This window comes from Protopterus annectens, chromosome 1.part1 (genome assembly GCF_019279795.1).
Source record: "Protopterus annectens isolate FY-2018-M chromosome 1.part1, PAN1.0, whole genome shotgun sequence".
Lineage (NCBI taxonomy): Eukaryota > Metazoa > Chordata > Ceratodontiformes > Protopteridae > Protopterus > Protopterus annectens.
In genome coordinates, this window is record NC_056726.1 from 1,177,870,420 (window position 1) to 1,177,892,336 (window position 21,917).

Below are 21,917 nucleotides of genomic sequence, written 5' to 3' on the forward strand. Positions count from 1 at the left end.
CTCTTCTTGGAGTTCATGTAGGACGCAGCCCGGGACACCGTCTTGTCCCATTGATGCTGTGTTTTTTGCTTTGGAGAGGGCGGCTCTTACCTGAGCATCTGAGATGTCAGGGGGACAGCACTCTGCTGGGATAGATATTTGCCCTTTTGGGGGGGGGGGGGGGGGTTTGCACTGAACCTGTCAGCTAGGATGTTGGCAATCTCTGTGGGTTCGGTGTATTTTTGTCATTTTGGACAAATTCTGAGCATATCTGGGAATTCCACCCAGGTTCCTAACATAACTAAAGAAAGCCTTGTGATTATCCTTAGTGTCCTGTGCAATTTTTCTCTCAAAGCTGGCCTTAGACGATTTTATGAGTGCCCGTAGTTTTTTGCTAACACTGATCAGAGATGCCTTCCCTTTTTGGGATTTTGCTCTATCATGTAGTAGCTTTCTCCTTCTATTGTATAGTTTGTTTATGGATGGGGTCCACCAGACAGGACGTCTGCCTTTGGAGGATTGGGTCTTGGTTTTATTTGGGATTGCATGATCCATGCATTCCTGAAGGTGTTCATAGAATGTGTTTATAAAGGATTCTGCGGTCTGGGCCATATTTTCCACAGGCCCGCGGGCTTTGAAGTATTCCACCTCAGTTTTGAGGAGTGTGAAATTTGCTTTAGAGAAGTTTTTCACTGTGGTTTTCTGGGCAGGGGGTGAGGTCGGAATGTGAATATCCAGTGAGATTAGTTTATGGTCTGATCTTACCAGTGAGGGATACACTTCTGGTCTGGAGCATAGAGTCCCCATGTTGGTGATGATCAGGTCCAGTATGTTTTCCCCTCTTGTGGGAGTGGTAACAAGTTTTTCCATAGCATTTGAGTTTATAAATGCTAGGAACCTTTGAGCTAGGGTGTTGGAGCTAGAGTAATGATCCCAGTCTATGTTTGGGTAGTTGAAGTCACCCAATATAATGGTGTTTGGAGAGACCTTCATATTTTCCAGTGTTCTCAGGAAGGCCGAGTGGGGTTCCTGGGTTTGGGAGGGTGGTCTGTAGCAGGCTATAAACTGGAAGGCAGTTTTACCCACTGTTAGTTGCACATTTATTTATTTATTTTATTTTACATTTGTTTACCGGGAAAATCCGACTGGATACATGTCCATTTTCAGCGGAGGCCCGGGGAGAAAAGCTCCAACATCAGAAAAAAAAACAAATATGAGTTACATACATACATACCAGTTTGTGGTTGGTTACAAATACATTTCATAGTGTTCTACAAACAAGGGAGGAAAGTCTCTGATGCTTCGTGCTGTACCACCAACCTGGAGGTGTGGGTATCTTTGATGAATATTGATACTCACCCTCCTTTTCTGGTTCAGTCCAAGTTTTAGGGCCGAAAAGCATGGTGTGAGGTATAACCTGGCAGTGCTGGGGTGCTCTCGGGAGCCTTGAACCAGGTTTCTGTTACTGCACAGATATCGATATTCTCCATGCTAAGGAGAGTTTCGAGTGCATGCATCTTGAGGTTTAGACTTCTGGCATTGAGTAGCATTACTCTTAGTTTCTTATCCCTTGTGATACCTATGGAGGTGGGTTTGTCTTTGAGCCTTGCCTAAAAAAGGCACTATGGGGGTAGTAAGAGCCTTTGCCAATATCCAAAAGCCCAGGGGTGACAGGTGCAAGCCTTCCCTAGCAAAGCATCGTGGCTTGTCGAGCATGTCATCCCAGGCTGACAGGCATTGGATCCCCTTTGAATGACACCAATACTTAAGCCAATTGTTGAAATTAATCATCTTGTCTTCATATTGTGGCATCATTCTTGGTGAGGGTAAGTTGCTACTCAAGGTCAGGGTCATACCGGCCTGGGCCACATGCTCAGAGAGCTCCTGTATGTCTCTTTTCATGTAGTCCAGGAGGTAATGCCTCAGGTCATTCACACCAGCATGGACAATGACAGAGTCATATTTGTACTTGCCTTGGAGTGACCTGAGTGCTTGTGTTATGTGTCGGATCCTAGCACCCGACAGGCAGCTCACCGTGACCTTCTCCTTGTTCAGCCTGGTGAGGAGGACGTCAGTGTGCCTGATGATAGAGTCACCTATTACAAGTGTATCAGGTGTGTTTTTTAGCCTTAAAGGCTGTGACTGTTCAGCACACTGGCTTTGTGAGCTATGTGTTGCATGTGTTTTGTTTTGGGGTAGCAGTTGCTTGGATGTCTGCTTCGGAGGTCTCTGCTGCTTAGGCAGATTTTTATTTAGAGCCTCCGAGTATGTTTTTGTGTGTTTATGTGTTTGGTTTGCTGTCGTGGTAGGTCTATGTGAGAGTGGAATTGTAGTGAGTGTGATTTCCTTCTCCTCCTGACAGGTTTGGCCAGTACTGAGTTGAGAGAGCTTAGCCTCCAGTTTGACTATATGGTTGCATCTCTCACATGTGTTGGAATATGTTGGGAGGAGGAGAGGGTTGTCTGTGTACATGAGACAGTTGTAACATTGCCTCAAGATTCCCAGATTCACCAGCTGGACTGGAGAGGAGATTGACAACTGACCTTTGGACATGCTAGAATAGTATTGGGAATTCCTTTATAATTGAAAAAAAGGGCCAATGGGGAACAAGGTACTCAAGGGGAGTTTGTGAGGGTGTAGTGCTTTTAATTTTGCACTCTGCTGGGATAGATATTTGCCCTTTTGGTGGGGAGGGGGGGGTTTGCACTGAACCTGTCAGCTAGGATGTTGGCAATCTCTGTGGGTTCGGTGTATTTTTTGTCATTTTGGACCAATTCTGAGCATATCTGGGAATTCCCACCCAGGTTCCTAACATAACTAAAGAAAGCCTTGTGATTATCCTTAGTGTCCTGTGCAATTTTTCTCTCAAAGCTGGCCTTAGACGATTTTATGAGTGCCCGTAGTTTTTTGCTAACACTGATCAGAGATGCCTTCCCTTTTTGGGATTTTGCTCTATCATGTAGTAGCTTTCTCCTTCTATTGTATAGTTTGTTTATGGATGGGGTCCACCAGACAGGACGTCTGCCTTTGGAGGATTGGGTCTTGGTTTTATTTGGGATTGCATGATCCATGCATTCCTGAAGGTGTTCATAGAATGTGTTTATAAAGGATTCTGCGGTCTGGGCCATATTTTCCACAGGCCCGCGGGCTTTGAAGTATTCCACCTCAGTTTTGAGGAGTGTGAAATTTGCTTTAGAGAAGTTTTTCACTGTGGTTTTCTGGGCAGGGGGTGAGGTCGGAATGTGAATATCCAGTGAGATTAGTTTATGGTCTGATCTTACCAGTGAGGGATACACTTCTGGTCTGGAGCATAGAGTCCCCATGTTGGTGATGATCAGGTCCAGTATATTTTCCCCTCTTGTGGGAGTGGTAACAAGTTTTTCCATAGCATTTGAGTTTATAAATGCTAGGAACCTTTGAGCTAGGGTGTTGGAGCTAGAGTAATGATCCCAGTCTATGTTTGGGTAGTTGAAGTCACCCAATATAATGGTGTTTGGAGAGACCTTCATATTTTCCAGTGTTCTCAGGAAGGCCGAGTGGGGTTCCTGGGTTTGGGAGGGTGGTCTGTAGCAGGCTATAAACTGGAAGGCAGTTTTACCCACTGTTAGTTGCACATTTATTTATTTATTTTATTTTACATTTGTTTACCGGGAAAATCCGACTGGATACATGTCCATTTTCAGCGGAGGCCCGGGGAGAAAAGCTCCAACATCAGAAAAAAAAACAAATATGAGTTACATACATACATACCAGTTTGTGGTTGGTTACAAATACATTTCATAGTGTTCTACAAACAAGGGAGGAAAGTCTCTGATGCTTCGTGCTGTACCACCAACCTGGAGGTGTGGGTATCTTTGATGAATATTGATACTCACCCTCCTTTTCTGGTTCAGTCCAAGTTTTAGGGCCGAAAAGCATGGTGTGAGGTATAACCTGGCAGTGCTGGGGTGCTCTCGGGAGCCTTGAACCAGGTTTCTGTTACTGCACAGATATCGATGTTCTCCATGCTAAGGAGAGTTTCGAGTGCATGCATCTTGAGGTTTAGACTTCTGGCATTGAGTAGCATTACTCTTAGTTTCTTATCCCTTGTGATACCTATGGAGGTGGGTTTGTCTTTTGAGCCTTGCCTAAAAAAGGCACTATGGGGGTAGTAAGAGCCTTTGCCAATATCCAAAAGCCCAGGGGTGACAGGTGCAAGCCTTCCCTAGCAAAGCATCGTGGCTTGTCGAGCATGTCATCCCAGGCTGACAGGCATTGGATCCCCTTTGAATGACACCAATACTTAAGCCAATTGTTGAAATTAATCATCTTGTCTTCATATTGTGGCATCATTCTTGGTGAGGGTAAGTTGCTACTCAAGGTCAGGGTCATACCGGCCTGGGCCACATGCTCAGAGAGCTCCTGTATGTCTCTTTTCATGTAGTCCAGGGAGGTACGTCTCAGGTCATTCACACCAGCATGGACAATGACAGAGTCATATTTGTACTTGCCTTGGAGTGACCTGAGTGCTTGTGTTATGTGTCGGATCCTAGCACCCGACAGGCAGCTCACCGTGACCTTCTCCTTGTTCAGCCTGGTGAGGAGGACGTCAGTGTGCCTGATGATAGAGTCACCTATTACAAGTGTATCAGGTGTGTTTTTTAGCCTTAAAGGCTGTGACTGTTCAGCACACTGGCTTTGTGAGCTATGTGTTGCATGTGTTTTGTTTTGGGGTAGCAGTTGCTTGGATGTCTGCTTCGGAGGTCTCTGCTGCTTAGGCAGATTTTTATTTAGAGCCTCCGAGTATGTTTTGTGTGTTTATGTGTTTGGTTTGCTGTCGTGGTAGGTCTATGTGAGAGTGGAATTGTAGTGAGTGTGATTTCCTTCTCCTCCTGACAGGTTTGGCCAGTACTGAGTTGAGAGAGCTTAGCCTCCAGTTTGACTATATGGTTGCATCTCTCACATGTGTTGGAATATGTTGGGAGGAGGAGAGGGTTGTCTGTGTACATGAGACAGTTGTAACATTGCCTCAAGATTCCCAGATTCACCAGCTGGACTGGAGAGGAGATTGACAACTGACCTTTGGACATGCTAGAATAGTATTGGGAATTCCTTTATAATTGAAAAAAAGGCCAATGGGGAACAAGGTACTCAAGGGGAGTTTGTGAGGGTGTAGTGCTTTTAATTTTTTAGTGCTGACTTATATAATTGCTTTAGTGAGCAAGTGCCAGGTAACTTAAATGCAATGTGTTACAGGTAACTTAAATGCAAAAATGACAAACAGTAACTTTCTTTCAAGTGAAACAAGGAAATAAGTACAGTAAGCAATCCAGATGTCACTAGGGATCCACAGAAGTGCTGAAAAGCCACATTTTAGGTGGAATTAGCATTTCAGGGAAATAAGCAAGCAAGCATACAACGTTAGATTCAGCAGGCCTGGATCTAGTCTATGCTACAGCAAACAAGGTGTACCAATTTCAGTAATAAACAGTTCAGATATGCAGGCACTATAAGCCTTTAACCAGAAATTCCCAGCTCAGAAGGGCAGAGTCCAGCATCTCCTCCCACAAGAGTGCAGACCACGAACCGTCTTAATGTAAAATAACTGGCCTGAAGCCCAAGTGCTTAAACCAGAACTAATACACTTTTAGAATAACAGGCACTGAGCCCTCAATCAGCAGTTCCCAACTTAGAAGGATGTAAGCTACCTGTCCTGCCACCACAGTGCAGGCCACAAACCTTCCTAATGTAAAACAACTGGTCTGAGCCCAAGTGCTTAATCCAAAAGACTTAGAATGATAGCTACACTTTAATCAAGTTACTACCAAGCAGTAATAACTACAATTGAATACTTTAAAGAATGCCTGGATTAGTGCTCAAGTTATACAAACAAAGCTATATTCAGCAGGCCTAGATCTATTCTATGCTACAGCAAACAAGGTGTACCAATTTAATAAGAAACAGTTCAAATATGCAGGCACTATAAGCCTTTAACCAGAAATTCCCAGTTCAGAAGGGCAGAGTCCAGCCTCTCCTCCCACAAGAGTGCAGATCACGAACCTTCTTAATGTAAAGTAACTGGCCTGAAGTCCAAGTGCTTAAACCAGAACTAATACACTTTTAGAATAACAAACACTGAGCCCTCAATCAGCAGTTCCCAACTTAGAAGGATGTAAGCTACCTGTCCTGCCACCACAGTGCAGAGCACAAACCTTCTTAATGTAAAACAACTGGTCTGAAGCCCAAATGCTTAAACTAAAAGGCTTAGAGTGAGTTACACCAAGCAGTAATAAATACAATTGAGTACTTTTAAGATGATGCAAAAGCAAAATAAAGTAGAAAGAAACACAAATACAGTAAAAGCAGATTTTTTTTTTTTTGAGTGAGCAAATGAGATGGGCCCAGGAGGAGTATCCAAGTGCAAATTTACAAGAGGGGCGGGCAGTTTCAAAGCCCCCAAGATTAACACCAACACAAAAACAGGGAGGGTGGGCAGGAACCTACTGACAAACAGAGTTACAGCTTCCAGCTAGATATTCCTCAATGCAACACAAACAATTTACTTTAAATCATGTATTATTTGATAAAAGTGCAGATAAAAGTTACTTAGCTTCACTTAGGCATTCAGGTTGATAGCATGCAGGTCTTAACCGGCCAAAGCTCACAGTTTAAACAGAAGTTAATTCACTGTACCACTTGTATAAGACAGAAACTGAATACTATAAAGGAACTACCCCCACCTATCACTGGCTATGCAGGTTTTTAACAAGCCTTTACTGAAAATACCACATGTACTACTGACAAACAGAGTCACAGCTTCCAGCTAGATATTCCTCAATGCAACACAAACAATTTACTTTAAATTGTGTATTATTTGATAAAAGTGCAGATAAAAGTAACTTAGCTTCACTTAGGCGTTCAGGTTGATAGCATGCAGGTCTTAACCGGCCAAAGCTCACAGTTTCCCAGTCCTGGTTTCCCACCCTCCATTCCCCCTTTTTTCCTAAGGCACAGGCTACCTATGTCATTTTTTGGATGGCTTTTTTGCAGGATGTTTCCTTCCTGGTTTGGCTAGGGTTACCACCTGTCCCACTTTGCGAGGGACAGTCCCTCTTTGGGCAGTTGTGTCCTGCAAAATATTGTGAGAAAATGGCAAATGTCCTGAGATTTTAGGACAAAATGATTTCCTATATTGTATGTAATAGTTGCATAAAACAGTTATTCTGTATCTGAAACACCTAAATGTTATACGAAACAGAATAAGGAACAAAAATGCTACAAGAATAAACATTTATTCAGGCAAACAACTGAAGTTCTGTCCTTTGTACTGGCCGGGGGTATGTTTTGCCCTGCAAAATCTGATGTTTGTAGCACAAATGTCCCACTTTGGCCATTTGGAAAGGTGGTAACCTTAGGTTTGGCCTTATTTTGGGGGCTCCTGACAGTTAAGGCAAGAAAAACTGAGGAAATGGCATTGGCCACCTCCCTTTATACCTGACATTCTGACATCAGTTTACAACAGGTGGCAGCCAAAGTCATATACCAAGGACTCTGGTATTCGGGCCGACTGAGGGCTACTGGGAGCCAGATAACCCATATGTTAGGACTGCAACAGTGAATGCACTCAAACATTTACATTTATGGTAAGTGTACACAACTGTACTTTCCTGTCATCCTCCCAATGTGCATGTCCCTCACTGGTGCTAGTGGTGAGGATTGAAGCTCCTTGATTACTGGGCCAGTGCAGTGACATCACAGAGGTACTTAATAAAAGTCTGCTAAGATCCTTTCAGATGTTAGAATGGTACTTAACATACGTCTTTCCCCCCACGTTAAGCATAATAATTGTGATACATTCTTTGCAAGTCACTATCTATCAAAAATAAGACATAAAATGTAACACAGAATATCTAGATCCTTTTCAATTTGAAGAAGTGGATTGTGACACAGGTTTAGTGAAGGCTTCTGCCTTGGACCCAGCTGTTCTATAACTGGCCCTGCTCAGAGGTGTGCACAAAAGGTTGTTATAGCCTGTGTTGGGTGGTGAGAGGCTGGGAACAGTGAGATTTTATTTTTAATTCTCCTACCAATCAAACCTCAGGGGTGTGCATAGAAATTCATTATAACTTGCTTGGGACTGTGGAAGGTGTGGTCCTTATTTCTTTAATTTTCCTCACAATTAAACTAAGAGGTATGCACAAAAGGGCTCTAACGTTTGTGTAGGGCTATACACATGGACTTCTCAAAACAGCAAAACAACCAATAAAAACACAATATATACCCTCACACCCCAATTATGGTTCCAGTAAGTAGCCTAATTAATTAAACACCATGGAGACACAAGCTATTAAAGTGACAGTAGTGCTGAATAGCGTAAAAATCAATTCAAGGAGTATGTATATGAATAAATCGGATTACTATCAAAATGTCGCTGTGCAATTGCATGGCTATGAAGTATTCAAACAACATATGTTCGAACACTTCATAGTACGGCAGGTTATGTGAGCGAACGTTATCATTGCGAATGGACTGTGCATTAGCAATTATAATGTTCGCTCATGTAAGGGGATCGCGGTACAGTGCGGTTAGGGAAATACATTCCTTTCCTCACTGTAGTGCGATCTCGGAGTTGGAAATTAAGTTGGGGGGTGTGGGGGTTGCAGCCCCCAACAGGGGGGTGCAGGGGGCCTTGCCCCCCTGCATAGATGTGAGTTTAGGCTGGTTAGGTAGGGAGTTAAGGGAAGGGTGGGAGTGTTGTTAATTGTCGGAAATGTCGCGAGCGACATTTTTGACAATTAACAGCTGTTTTCGTTATTAGGTACACACAGAAATGTTCATTTCCGATGTTAAAATTCAAACATTCGTACACTTTTTTTTTATTTTTGATGTTATGATAGTAAACCGAATAAATCAATATATCAAGAGCATCTCACTGCCCACTTCTGAGAAAGTTAAAAACCTCCACTAAATTAATTTTTGATATTAGAAAAAAAAAAAAAAAATATATATATATATATATATATATATATATATATATATTATAAATGGGTCTACTTCTATATACCGAAATCTCAGATATTCGAAGACCATAAAACCAAGCTGTAGGTTAACGAAACCATACATGACTGAGACCCATAATACTGAAAACTGTAAACCACAATAACGTACTCACACTCCACCTATACAAAACACCAAAAAAAAAAAAATAAACATAACTACAAAACATCATTATTAAACTTCAAACCACCACTTTTGCATTTCTACGCATCACTGCAGGCGACACACTCAAATTATACAGTAAACATAATGTAAACAAACTAAAAATGTGTTCTGCATACTTCTACAAAACTTTCAAAACCCAGCCTATGCAGAACTAAAAGATAAAAGTAAGTATATTTCTTTAGTACACTTTAGAAGGGGGGGCTATGACTCCCTGCACCACATGTGGGGGTCACTGCCACCACACCTCCCGCAAATTAAATATAGCAACTCCAAGAATGCACTAATTTGACAGCAATGGTAAACTCACACCAGTACATGTTCCTTTATATAGTGTGTTCTCCATAAAACATAATGTTCAATCAATAACACTTCTGAATCCTTTCACAACTGTACAACTCCATATACTTCCACAGCAACACATTAACCTTGGAACGTAACATCCATCAGACTTCTTTTACATGGTTACTATAAATTTTTAAAGGAACAGCGCACACTTACATCACTAACCATTTAACTTCTACTTACATATCAGTATTGTAGGATTCAACCTTACAGAGTTTCAGGAATATACTTCCTTGAACTTATTGTCTCGGTGTTACGGTCTTCAAACTTATGAGACTTTTGGACATAGAAGGTAACCTATATATATATATATATATATATATATATATATATATATATATATATATATATCAATAAATTATGTAAAATAATTGTCTTAAATAAAACACAGCTTTCAACTTTAAAACACTGGCCAGGGAAGTTGTTTAATTTAAACCTGAGAAAACAGTGGCATTAGCTTTTAATTGCCACCTAAGCTCCAAAAATTCTAAAAGATCTTCCATTGGTCCACCTCTCCGCCCCAACTCCACCTTGTCAGTAATTATAAATTTAAATTTATGGGATGGATTTTTATCCAGGTGTTTATAGAATGCATTTCCTAGGTCTTTTTTCTTCTTCATATCATAGAGGTGTTGGTAAACCCTCTTTTTCGGCCTATGTTTAGTCTTACCTACTTAAAATGTATTTCAGACCTCACACATGGCCAGATAAACTCCTCCCTTGGTCCCACAATAAAATTTCTTAGCAAGAATAATTTGGGGTAATTGTTATGAGATCGTAGATCTCTTAGTTGACAGGGAGTAAGGTATTTTTAGCATATTTAATAATTCTGAACGGAGAAGTGAGTAGCTTGATTTCTGACTTCTATTCCATTATTTTGGCCAGTGGTTATAGGTAATAATGTTTCCTTCCACGATTAGATGTTCAACAGGATTAGGTGTTCTGAGATTCCTTAGTTGAACAGCGAATAAGGTACCTGTAGTATGTTTATTAGTTAAGAAGGGAGAATTCAGCAATTTGATTTTTTGATTTTTTGATTTTTTATTTTTTATTTTTACATTGTTTGATCAATACTTTTTCGTTATTATCAAACATATGTTATTTGATCGATGACATGATAGTGTCTTTGCATTCATAGTTAGCTGATGCATGAATTAATGATTTTATAGATTGTTTATTTTAATTCATTTGCATGTTAGGAATATATCATAGATTCTAATGCATTTTGCAATTGTGATGTTTAAGGAAATGGCGCTCTTTTTTGTGATTGGTTGTTTTGTTTTTAAAATATCTTTGTACTCAGTCCACTTGATGGTCTGATGAAGCAATTATGTGAAAGCGCTTACCGACTGAGTGCACTAATAAAATCGATTTGTTGTTTTTATACTTTGAAGTGTTTATTCGTAATAGTACGAGTTATTTGATTACACTGAATTGGAGCTCGCATGGTTGCTGCTGCTGGATTGTTCGTTTTGATTTTCACATTTGGTGTTTTTTACAGCGCAGCATTTGCCTATAGGAGTGTAGCCGTTTTTGTTTTCTTTGCTATTTTACTTGTTGGTTCGGCAGTTACACTCCGAGAGGACATGGCAGAGGGAATTACAACTGTGGTGGAACTAAACTACAGACCAGAAGTTGGTCAATCCAATTCAGAGCTGAACAGCAGAATTGAATCCCGTCCTCACATCCCCCAGAGGCAGGATGTTAGTTTTGACCCAGCCAGTGGTAATTCTTTGGAACGGTTTAAATATTTAGTGACTGAAAATGCCAATCCGCTGCTAACTTATGAAGTTAGGACTGACGATCCTATAGAAATGATGGGAGGTGCTGAGAGTGAAGACCTGAAAAGGGCGATAGATCGGATGGAATCTGATTTTTTGAAACTTAAACGTCTGCAATTGCAAAGGCAACACTTTGAAGCTTGTTTACAAAAGAAAATAGTACCCAGAGGCCTGCGAGTTTTGAAGATGCCAACTTATGGAATGCAATATCCAGATCTGCTTGCCAAATGGCAGCATATTAATTTAGAGGTGAGCGCTAAATATATGACTTTAATAATTGAATTTTTTAGACCTGAAGAAGATAGTCTTAGAGAATCTATTAGACTGCAACAAATTAACTTATATACACGTTTTAATAAATGTAATGTTGATGCTTCAATGGAGGCATTAATGGACAGCGTTTCAATATATGAAAGACGATTATTAATACAGAAGAGAGGTAAACTTGATAGAGACATTAAAGACTTTCAGCTAGGCCATGTTTTCACTTGGCCTAGAGTAGCCACTGACTCTAATCATAATGATAGAGTGGATAGACATAATGAAGTAGAGAAGGAGAATACTGTCGCTGTGAATAAAAATAAAATTAATGAGCCTCGAGAAATAGCATGAGTTCCTTCTGAGGATGCCATAGATTTGGTGGATGTGTCATCTAGGTTGGGTATTAGAGTTACCACCTTTGAGAGTATTCCTGCTAAATCCCTTCCTATTATAAACAATTGCTCAGTGGTGTGCAATGATGATATACAGTCTATCAATTCTTGTAATATTGAAAAGACTAGATTAAAGGACACCCATCCTAAAGTTAGTATTCACACAGGACAGAATTTGGTAGGGAAATTTCATCAGTTCCCTTTACCCATATCCACATTTGAGAGAGGTACGAAGAGAGGGCGTTCAGTCAGACGAGGAAGACAAAAGTGGAAGATGTCACCAGAGAGAGAATGAATGGACGTACACTAAAGAAAATGTGGAATCATGCAGGGACAACCTGATCTGGAATATTTCTGATAAAGTTTTAGATAAATATAAATGTGCAGTCCTTTAGTTTATGCTTTTGATAAACTAGTTGAGGATGATTTACATAAGTACTTTAGTCATGATTATGATGAGTCTATGCATTATATGAAAAATAATCTAAATTATAATGAACATGAAGCCCTGAAGAGATTGCAGTCTGATATAAATGTGGTGATACGTCCGGCTGATAAGGGTGGACCTGTCGTATTGATGAATATAGAAAAGTATAGGTTTTCGATGTTGGAAATGTTGAATGATGTTAAATTTTACGATATAATAAATCATGCAGTCATTGAGCTTAAAGTATGTAGTATTAAATCTATGCTTGATGATGTGGTTAAATCTGGCAACATTACCAAAGAGTTGTTTAAATATTTATATATAGAGAACACTACTATACCCACGATACATGGGTTACCTAAAATTCATAAGGATGGCACCAACCCTCCCATGAGACCTATTGTCTCTGGGAGGGGGTGGTGCACTGAACCTTTTTCAGTCTATGTAGAGAAGCATCTGCGTCCTCTCATTAATGATAATTTTAATATTTTGAGAGATTCTCAGCAATTCTTGAAAGAGTTATATATATTTAGTTCTAATACTCAGAATGAGCATAAAGAGCTAGTACTTGTAATGTTAGATGTTCAGTCTTTATTTACTGTCATTCCCAATGTTGATGGTGTGAATTTTATAAAACACTATCTTGATAGGCACAGTACATACAACGAACAACTGATAGATTTACTGTGTTTATTTTTGCAAACAATTCATGAGAATAATGTTTTTATATTTGAAAAGACCCTCTTCCTACAGCGTGATGGCGTGGCTATGGGCACATCTTGTACCATTAGCTATGCCAACATGTTTCTTGCTCTGTGGGAAGAGGATGTATTGTTCGCAATGGAATTATATAGGAGAAATGTGATGTTTTATAAGCGTTTTGTTGATGACGTCTTTTTTCTGTGGAATGACAGCTTAAACATGATGGATTTGTTTGTGGAACAAATGAATCAAGCTACTAGTTATCTGAAGTTCACTATGACTGCTTCCACAAGGAAAATCAATTCCCTTGATGTATGTGTGGAAAGATTAAGTGATGGTTCATTTGATACTGGTGTGCTTATGAAAGAGTGTTATAGAAACACCCTGCTTCATAGAAGCAGTATGCACCCCAATTATGTGTTCAGCAATATAGTTAAGGGTCAAGGGATGCACGCATCGAGACTGAATAATACAGAAAGAGGGTTTAATGATGCGTTAACTGATTTAAAGGATAGGCTTAAACATCGTGGATATAGTTCTCATGACCTCAACGAGGGATTATGTGAGATTGAGTCCTTGAGAGGAAGTAGAGCAAAACCTTATTTTTCTAGCCAGAGTGAGAGAGAGAAATATGTTAGAGATAATGTAACCACAGAAATCAGAGTACCTATGTTTTACACCAGGGATAACAATAATATATATGATATTTTTAAGCGACATTGGGGTGTTTTGTTAACAGATCCACAGATAGCTGAAATTACTGGAGATAAACCCAAATTTAGATACAAGAATAGAAAAAATATTAGAAGAATGTTATGTTATCCAAATGGTGAACATGAAGCTCTAGGTATGATAGGGACTTTCCCATGTGGAAAGTGTAATTATTGTTTGTATATTAATGATTCAGAAAGTTTTTTTCATCCTGATACTGGTAAGGAATTTAAGTTTAAATGCTTAGCTAGTTGCGATACTCAGCATGTTGTTTATTTAGCTATCTGTGTTGAATGCCGTTCTTTCTATATAGGGAAAATGGATAGGTTTTTTAGGAATAGGATTAGGGAACACCTATATAACATCAGAACAGGTGTTATTGAAGTTATCATGCTTGGTTTACGAGGTGGTAATATCAATAATGCCACAGAAGAAAAAGAAGCAAAGTGGATTATCCGCCTTCGGACTGATGTAGGGAACGGGCTAAATTAAAGGGTATCCATCAAACCATTTCTTCGAACAAATAATTTTAAGGTTAGGTAGGTTTAGGATTTGGATGCTGCCATTAACACTTTATGTTATATATGTTTTTTGTTAATATTATAAGTTTTGTTGTTGCTTATTATAAGCTTGTTTAAATTTGTTTTTAATAATATATCGTCTTGTGCATTGTTGTTTAGATACCCTATATAAGGCATTTGTTACTAAGTATAGTATTGTCTGTCTTTAGTAATGCATAAATTATGTGACATTTAAGTACCTAGGGGCACATTATTGTATTGGATATGATGAATCCTTTATGCATAAAAATGTTTTGTTTTAAGTGTTATATATGGTAGTGTGAAGTCTATGTTTCATGGAGAATGGTAGGATATAGATATCTACCATTCTATTGAACATCCACATGTGTTTTTTGGTAATTGAATTTTGTCAGTGAAATAATGTTGCTAATGTTCCATTTTCAGGAGTAGAGTCTGGCTGTGGTTATAGTTTGGTATTTATAGCTTTTATTTTATCAGTTAATGGGCTGTTGTATTAAAGTATGTCTAACTAGTTTTTATGTAGAAGTGAATATTAAAACATGAATTATTCCTCTACTTCTTATCTTTCATCTTTTATGAGTTGTGTAAGCCATCATGTATATAGTGAACAGGCTATGTTTGGTGTATATATACTCTTTAAATATGAAGTCAGTATATTCAGATGATTTCTGACTTCTATGCTGTCCTTTTTGCTACCATTGTTAGTTGATGTTTGATTTTCTATGATGTAGTCATTTAGCTTAGCTTAAGTAATTGTAGGCTAGGTATATTTTATTACATGTTTTATCATATATTTTTGAATTTTTAGGTTTCTCTAAGTATCGTAATCCTGAAGCTGCCCTAGGCAATAATGCTTCTTTTTATGATTAAAATGCCTAATTAGGATTACTTGGGGTAATTGTTATGAGATCGTAGATCTCTTAGTTGAACAGGGAGTAAGATATTTTTAGCATATTTAATAATTCTGAACGGAGAAGCGAGTAGCTTGATTTCTGACTTCTATTCCATTATTTTGGCCAGTGGTTATAGGTAATAATGTTTCCTTTCACGATTAGATGTTCAACAGGGTTAGGTGTTCTGAGATTCCTTAGTTGAACAGCGAATAAGGTACCTGTAGTATGTTTATTAGTTAAGAATGGAGAATTCAGCAATTTGATTTTTTGATTTTTTGATTTTTGATTTTTTATTTTTACGTTGTTTGATCAATACTTTTTCGCTATTATCAAACATATGTTATTTGATCGATGACATGATAGCGTCTTTGCATTCGTAGTTAGCTGATGTATGAATTAATGATTTTATAGATAGTTTGTTTATTTTAATTCATTTGCGTGTTAGGAATATATCATAGATTGTAATGCATTTTGCAATTGTGATGTTGTTTAAGGAAATGACGTTCTTTTTTGTGATTGGTTGTTTTGTTTTTAAAATATCTTTGTACTCAGTCCACTTGATGGTCTGATGAAGCAATTATGTGAAAGCGCTTACCGACTGAGTGCACTAATAAAATCGATTTGTTGTTTTTATACTTTGAAGTGTTTATTCTTAATAGTACGAGTTATTTGATTTCACTGAATTGGAGCTCGCATGGTTGCCGCTGCTGGATTGTTTGTTTTGATTTCACATTCTGTGTTTTTTACAGCGCAGCATTTGCCTATAGGAGTGTAGCCATTTTTGTTTTCTTTGCTATCCTCACAATATACTTACACATATAACTTTGCCCATTTATAGCCCTCAATGAAATTACATTTTGTTCTACAAATCTTACAAGACTATATATTTAAAACTTATAAAATCCTTGTAATGTACTTGAATAAATACTATTGTTTAGAACTCTTTCATAAATAGTATTAACAACATAATAGCAATATGATTTTATAGCATAGCTTACCTAAGCTTTAGAACAGGTATTACTGACATGTTCTCAGTCAATCCTGGGGCTATGGTAATCTTAGCTGGCTGTAAAGCTGTCTGTACTCAAGTAATGTCTCCCAATAAACTCTGTCGGGGAGTATGTTAACTTTGTCTATAATACCAAATCTATACTTTTCAAAACCTGCATGTTTCACTGTGTTTAAACAGGGCACTGTTCACATCAATAAATACATCATGAATATGTTCATATATTCTTTTCTTAACACTTCTCTGTTTTCCCTATATAAAAACACATGCAGGTAGAACATTGCTCTATGTATAATAGTATAGTACAGATTGCAGCAAGCAATCCTTGATGTGTACATGTGATTACAGTTTACAGCAGGCCCTTTAAGCCACTTTTATACAGGTCTGAATTTACACTGCAGTAATGAGAGCACGTTAACATTATTGTATATTTGGGAAGTGGGGATTTGAATCTTCAACCTCTGACTACTGTCTAACACTGTACTGTTATTTTTACTTTCAGACTAATGCTTGGATGTTTCCCCTTTCACAGTTGAGAGATGCATGCTCACTTTTATTTTTCACTATGGAGCTCTTGCTTTGTGCTACATAGTAATGCAGGAATACTTGATTTGACATTTGAGATATGCATGCTCTGTTTGATACAACTGTGTAATATAACAAAGAAATCTTTGGCTTGACATTTTACTGTTCTGATGCTTACATACCACATGCTTCTCACATCCAAGGCAATCTTGCCCGATGGGTCCACACGTTCAGTGCTTTATCTGCATCAACTGTGGAAAAAAAAAGAACAGAATACCATTATAAATACCAGTCTTGACCATACTCAGCTTTTAACTATTACAACTACTCTCAGTTTTTGACACTTATCACATCTGTGGGGTGTTCCCCCTCTTACATACCTTGATCCAGTGGTTGAGGGTATCCATCTTCCTCCTCCTGCAGGGGATACTGGTAGCAATGGTCAAAGCCCAGGCAAGACTATTCTATGCCTCTGACTTGTAGTGGGGCTGCAGTAGTCCCTCTGCAAAAGTCCAGGACAATATTCCTTCAGTAGGAGCCCAACAAATAATATGGACTCCTGAGCACCACATCCCCATCTCTGAGCCTAAAATCTGCCAACCTTTCCAGGAATGCCTGTCATGTCTAACACAAATCAAGACCAATGTATAACAATGTTTTCTCACCAGTTGCAGTTGTCTTGCTTAAACAGAGTGTGCACATTGTTTGAAAATGTTGCACAATGCATAGCAAGTTTGCAAAGACAGTTGTATGTGTTGCAGTTCATTGCAATACAAACCACAAATTTATTTATAAAAAGGGTTCGAATACAAGGTATGATACACAAAGCTTGCACACCTTGTAGTAAAACCCAGTACCATCTGTACTGCAGGCTTACACTTAGCTGCTGCCACATGACTAGTTACATAACATGTGCTATCTTAGTATTTATTAAGTTTTCTGTTGCACAAACAGGTTAAGTATAGCCAAACCTGTTTGTGCTAAGGAGCACATCACCCAAACAATGGGTGCTAAAAAAAAGAAGTAGTAAAAGGTGACAAATAATTACAGGGAGGATATCCACTATCTGATATACACAGTAGAAAATGATAGAGCACATGAGATATGTCTGCATAGGTCTGGATATTCAATCTCATGCTAATGCACATTCAGAACCATCAACTGTAATGTACTGTTATTTTTGGGTGGGGGCACATTTAAGTTACTGCTATGGCCCAAGCAAGGATAAGTTGCTCTTCTTACTCGCCTTACTTGGCATCCTGCATGTTGTTTGGTCTTGACAGGTGTACCACCTCAGTCAAACTCCCCACCTAACACTGTCCCTGGATGCAGTCGTGCATGGACGCCCAGGCACTTAGAGCCAGAAACAAGAGCCTCTGTGGGGCCCATGCCCCTGCCTCACTGGGTAAGTGAAAAAATGATAAGAGTAGTGGTATTTCACTGGTAGCCGAGGCCTCACACTTATTCTTCACCTCTCATGTCTCTTCACAGTGCCAGACTAGAGTCAAGCTCAACAGGGTCTTCATTCCCTGCTGATTCTTCCAAGCCCATTCCCTTGGCTGTGGTTTCACTAGATAGTAGGTAGGAACAGTGGGAATCTCATTCATCCATTCATGTGCATCACTAATTAGATGACGAGGCATTTGGTTACCTTAAGAGAGTCATAGTTACTCCCACCATTTACCCGGACTTCATTGAATTTCTTCACTTTGACATTCAGAACACTGGGCAGAAATCACATTGCGTCAACACCTGTATTGGGTCTTTGCAATGCTTTGTTTTAATTAAACAGTTGGATTCCCCCAGTCTGCACCAGTTCTAAGTCAACTGCTAGCTGCCAGACGATGCGGGACACCAGTCGGGACCGGCACCTGCCACAGCCAGGATGATCCACAGGAAGGACCCAGCACACATTCAGAGTCACCGCCACCATCCCCCGCCCTCCATGAGGGCAGAGCACAGCAAGGTGGGAGCATGGCAAGGGGGTGACGCCTCATCCAGCCATGGTGGTCACCCAGTCACTCTTCTTGCCCGAGCCCGACTGACCCAGCACTTACAGCCAATCCTTATCCCAAAGTTACGGATCTGGCTTGCCGACTTCTCTTACCTACATTGTTCTAACATGCCAGATGTTGTTCACCTTGGAGACCTGCTGCGGATATGGGTATGAATGGCACGAGACTTGCACCCTCTTCCCCGGATTTTCAAGGCCTGGCAAGAGCTCACCTGAAGCCAACAGAACCGTGATGCTTTCCAGGGTGCGGGCCCCTCCCTTGGGGTGAACCCATTCCAGGGCACCCTTGCCCTTTACAAAGAAAAGAGAACTCTCCCAGGGGCCCCTGCCGGCTTCTCCAGGATTGTTTGCGTCACCTCACTGGACACTGCAAGGCACCCATCTCCGCCACTCCAGATTCGGGGATCTGAATGCGACTCCCTTTCAATTGACCGAGGGTGACGGAGGCCATCACCCGTCCCTTCAGAACAGAGCTCACATATCTCTCAGGACCGACTGACCCATGTTCAACTGCTGTTCACATTGAACTCTTCTCCACTTCAGCCTTCAAAGCTCTCATTTGAATATTTGCTACTACCACCAAAATCTGCACCCGGTGGCGGCTCCACCCAGGCCCTCGCCTTGGGTTTCAGTACCATTGCAGAGGCCCTCCTACTCATTGCGGCATAGCCCCCTCAGCTCCCAGCACCAGCGATGGCCTGGTAAGGGCCTGACGCTCCAGCACTATCCATTTTTAGGGCTAGTTGATTCAGCAGGTGAGTTGTAACACAATCCTTAGCGGATTCCGACTTCCATGGCCACCATCCTGCAGTTGATATCAACCAACACCTTTTCTGGGGTCTGATGAGCATCGGCATTGGGCACCTTAACCCAGCGTTCACTTCATCATGCAGGTCTGCTTACCAAAAGTGGCCCACTGGGTGCTCGCATTCCATTCCTGGCTCCAAGCCAGTGAGTCAGGTTTCTTATCCATTTAACGTTCGAGAATAGGATGAGATCGTTTCGGCCCCAAGACCTCTAATCATTCGCTTTAACAGATAAAACTTCATCTGCTGAGCGCCAGCTATCCTGAGGAAAACTTTGGAGGGAACCAGCTACTAGATGTTTCGATTAGTCTTTCACATCTATACTCAGGTTGGACAACCAATTTGCCTGTCAGGACCACTACGGACCTCCACCAGAATTTCTTCTGGCTTCGCCCTGCCCAGGCATAGTTCACCATCTTTTTGGTTCCACCAGGTGTGCTCACACTCCACCTCCCCGATGGTATGGGTGAGCTGGGCCAGTGGTGCACCCCCCCGCACAGGGTGGGGAGATTCCGCATCAGCCGATGCTTGCCAGTCCTCACTTTCATTGCGCCGTGGCGTCTCCTGCCTACCCTCGGACTTGTGCACTTGTTAGACTCCTTGGTCCATGTTACAAGATGGGTGGGTCACTGACATCACCAAAGACCCCAGGCACCCGAGGTGAGCCTACCGGCATGGCGGCAGGACACTGTTGGGCTGCACTGAGGGCAGTCCAGCTCAGTCGACAGTCCCACTGGGCCCCACCTTGAGGGTGGGGGTGGGTGCAGCGGTGGTCGTCTCCCATGACCCCAGGGCATGGCAAGTGCTGAAGCCACTGGCTGTAACACTCCCCTATGATGAGGGGAACCACCTTCCACACAGCCTTGCCAGCTGACCTGAAGCCGGTTGCGGTGCACCATCACAGAGGAAATGCTCCCAACAGAAGCCAGCATGCTAGGGGATAGTCCCCCACCCCCTGGAGAGGGGGGAATCCACCTCAACCATGTGGCAAGCGCAGCTGCCATGTTGCATCCTCTGGGTGAACCACGCAGAACCCACCCATTTACCTCTGAATGGTTTCACACCCTCTTGAACTCTCTTTTCAAAGTTTTTCAACTTTGCCTTACAGTACTTGTCCGCTATCAGTCTCGTGCTGGTGTTTAGCCTTAGGTGGAGTTTACCACCCACTCTGGGCTGCATTCACAAACAACCCGACTTCAGGATGGCCTGATCCCAATGCACCGGGGGCCGCCACCGGCCTCACATCATCCACAGACTGTGCCTCAATCACAAGGACTTGGGCCCCCTGGGCAGCGCTGGGGAGACAGACTTCCATACGCCACATTTCCCTGCACCCGTTTCCTGGGCAGGGGATATGGTGCTGGGCTATGCCTTCTTCACTCGCTGTTACTGAGGAAATCCTGGTTAGTTTCTTTTCCTCCGTTTAGTAATATGGTTAAATCTGGGGGTTGCCACATCTGATCTGAGGTCACATTCACTGCATGGTCATGGGGGGAACAGCAGGGGCCTCAGGGGTGGACAGACTACTCATCCTCCCTTGGCCCCCACACAACCACTCCCCACAACCAAACTTAATTCAGTAGAGGACAGCCAACATGGCATTGGCACGCAGGAACAGAGCAGGCAGGTGTCAATTTTCACACCAGAAGGACAGCACGGTGGTGGTACCACAGACAGCCTCCATGGGCAGGCCGGACATGCAAAAGCTTTGGCTCTGGGTGGCAGCGGACTCCTCCTCCATCCATGTCTTTCCTGGGGGGTCAGGGTGGCCTGCAGTGGCTCCCTCAACTCCCCAGCCACACCCTCAACAAGGACCAGACACCACCATGGGCGATGGAAGCCACGATAACTCTCAGACAGGCATATCCCCGAGAGTAACCCGGGGCTGCAAAGTGCATTCAAAGTGTCGATGATCAATGTGTCCTGCAATTCACATTAGTTCTCGCAGCTAGCTGCATTCTTCATTGATGCACGAGCTGAGTGATCCACCACTCAGAGTCATACAGTTCTCATTCACCGGGGGCACTGCTGCCCTCCCGGCATCGCACCTCAAATTGAGCATGCAAGGTTTCATGGGTGTTGCCATGGGTGCCCAGACCAGGGTTACAGGCCCCACACTGCAGGACAGCAGGGAGTCCCACAGCAGCCGGCACCTGGCCACACTGCCGATCTTCTTAGCTTTTGAACCAACACCCCGCATGGAGCTGGGTATCCTCCACAGGTACCCATGGCTGACATCGAGGAGAGGACTCCAGTGTGCCACCTCTGGGGGTGGCCCCACAAGGAAAGAGGGGAGGCCACAGCCCCTCTACCGGGATGGTACCCTCTCCCT

General features: G+C 41.6%; 1 non-coding gene across 1 annotated transcript; it reads right to left on the reverse strand.

The window, feature by feature from the left end:
• Window positions 1-21,431: 21,431 nt before the first annotated feature.
• On the reverse strand, window positions 21,432-21,585 carry LOC122817687. Its single transcript, XR_006367317.1, has one exon. It is a non-coding gene; the product is annotated as a 5.8S ribosomal RNA (ribosomal RNA).
• Window positions 21,586-21,917: the final 332 nt, after the last annotated feature.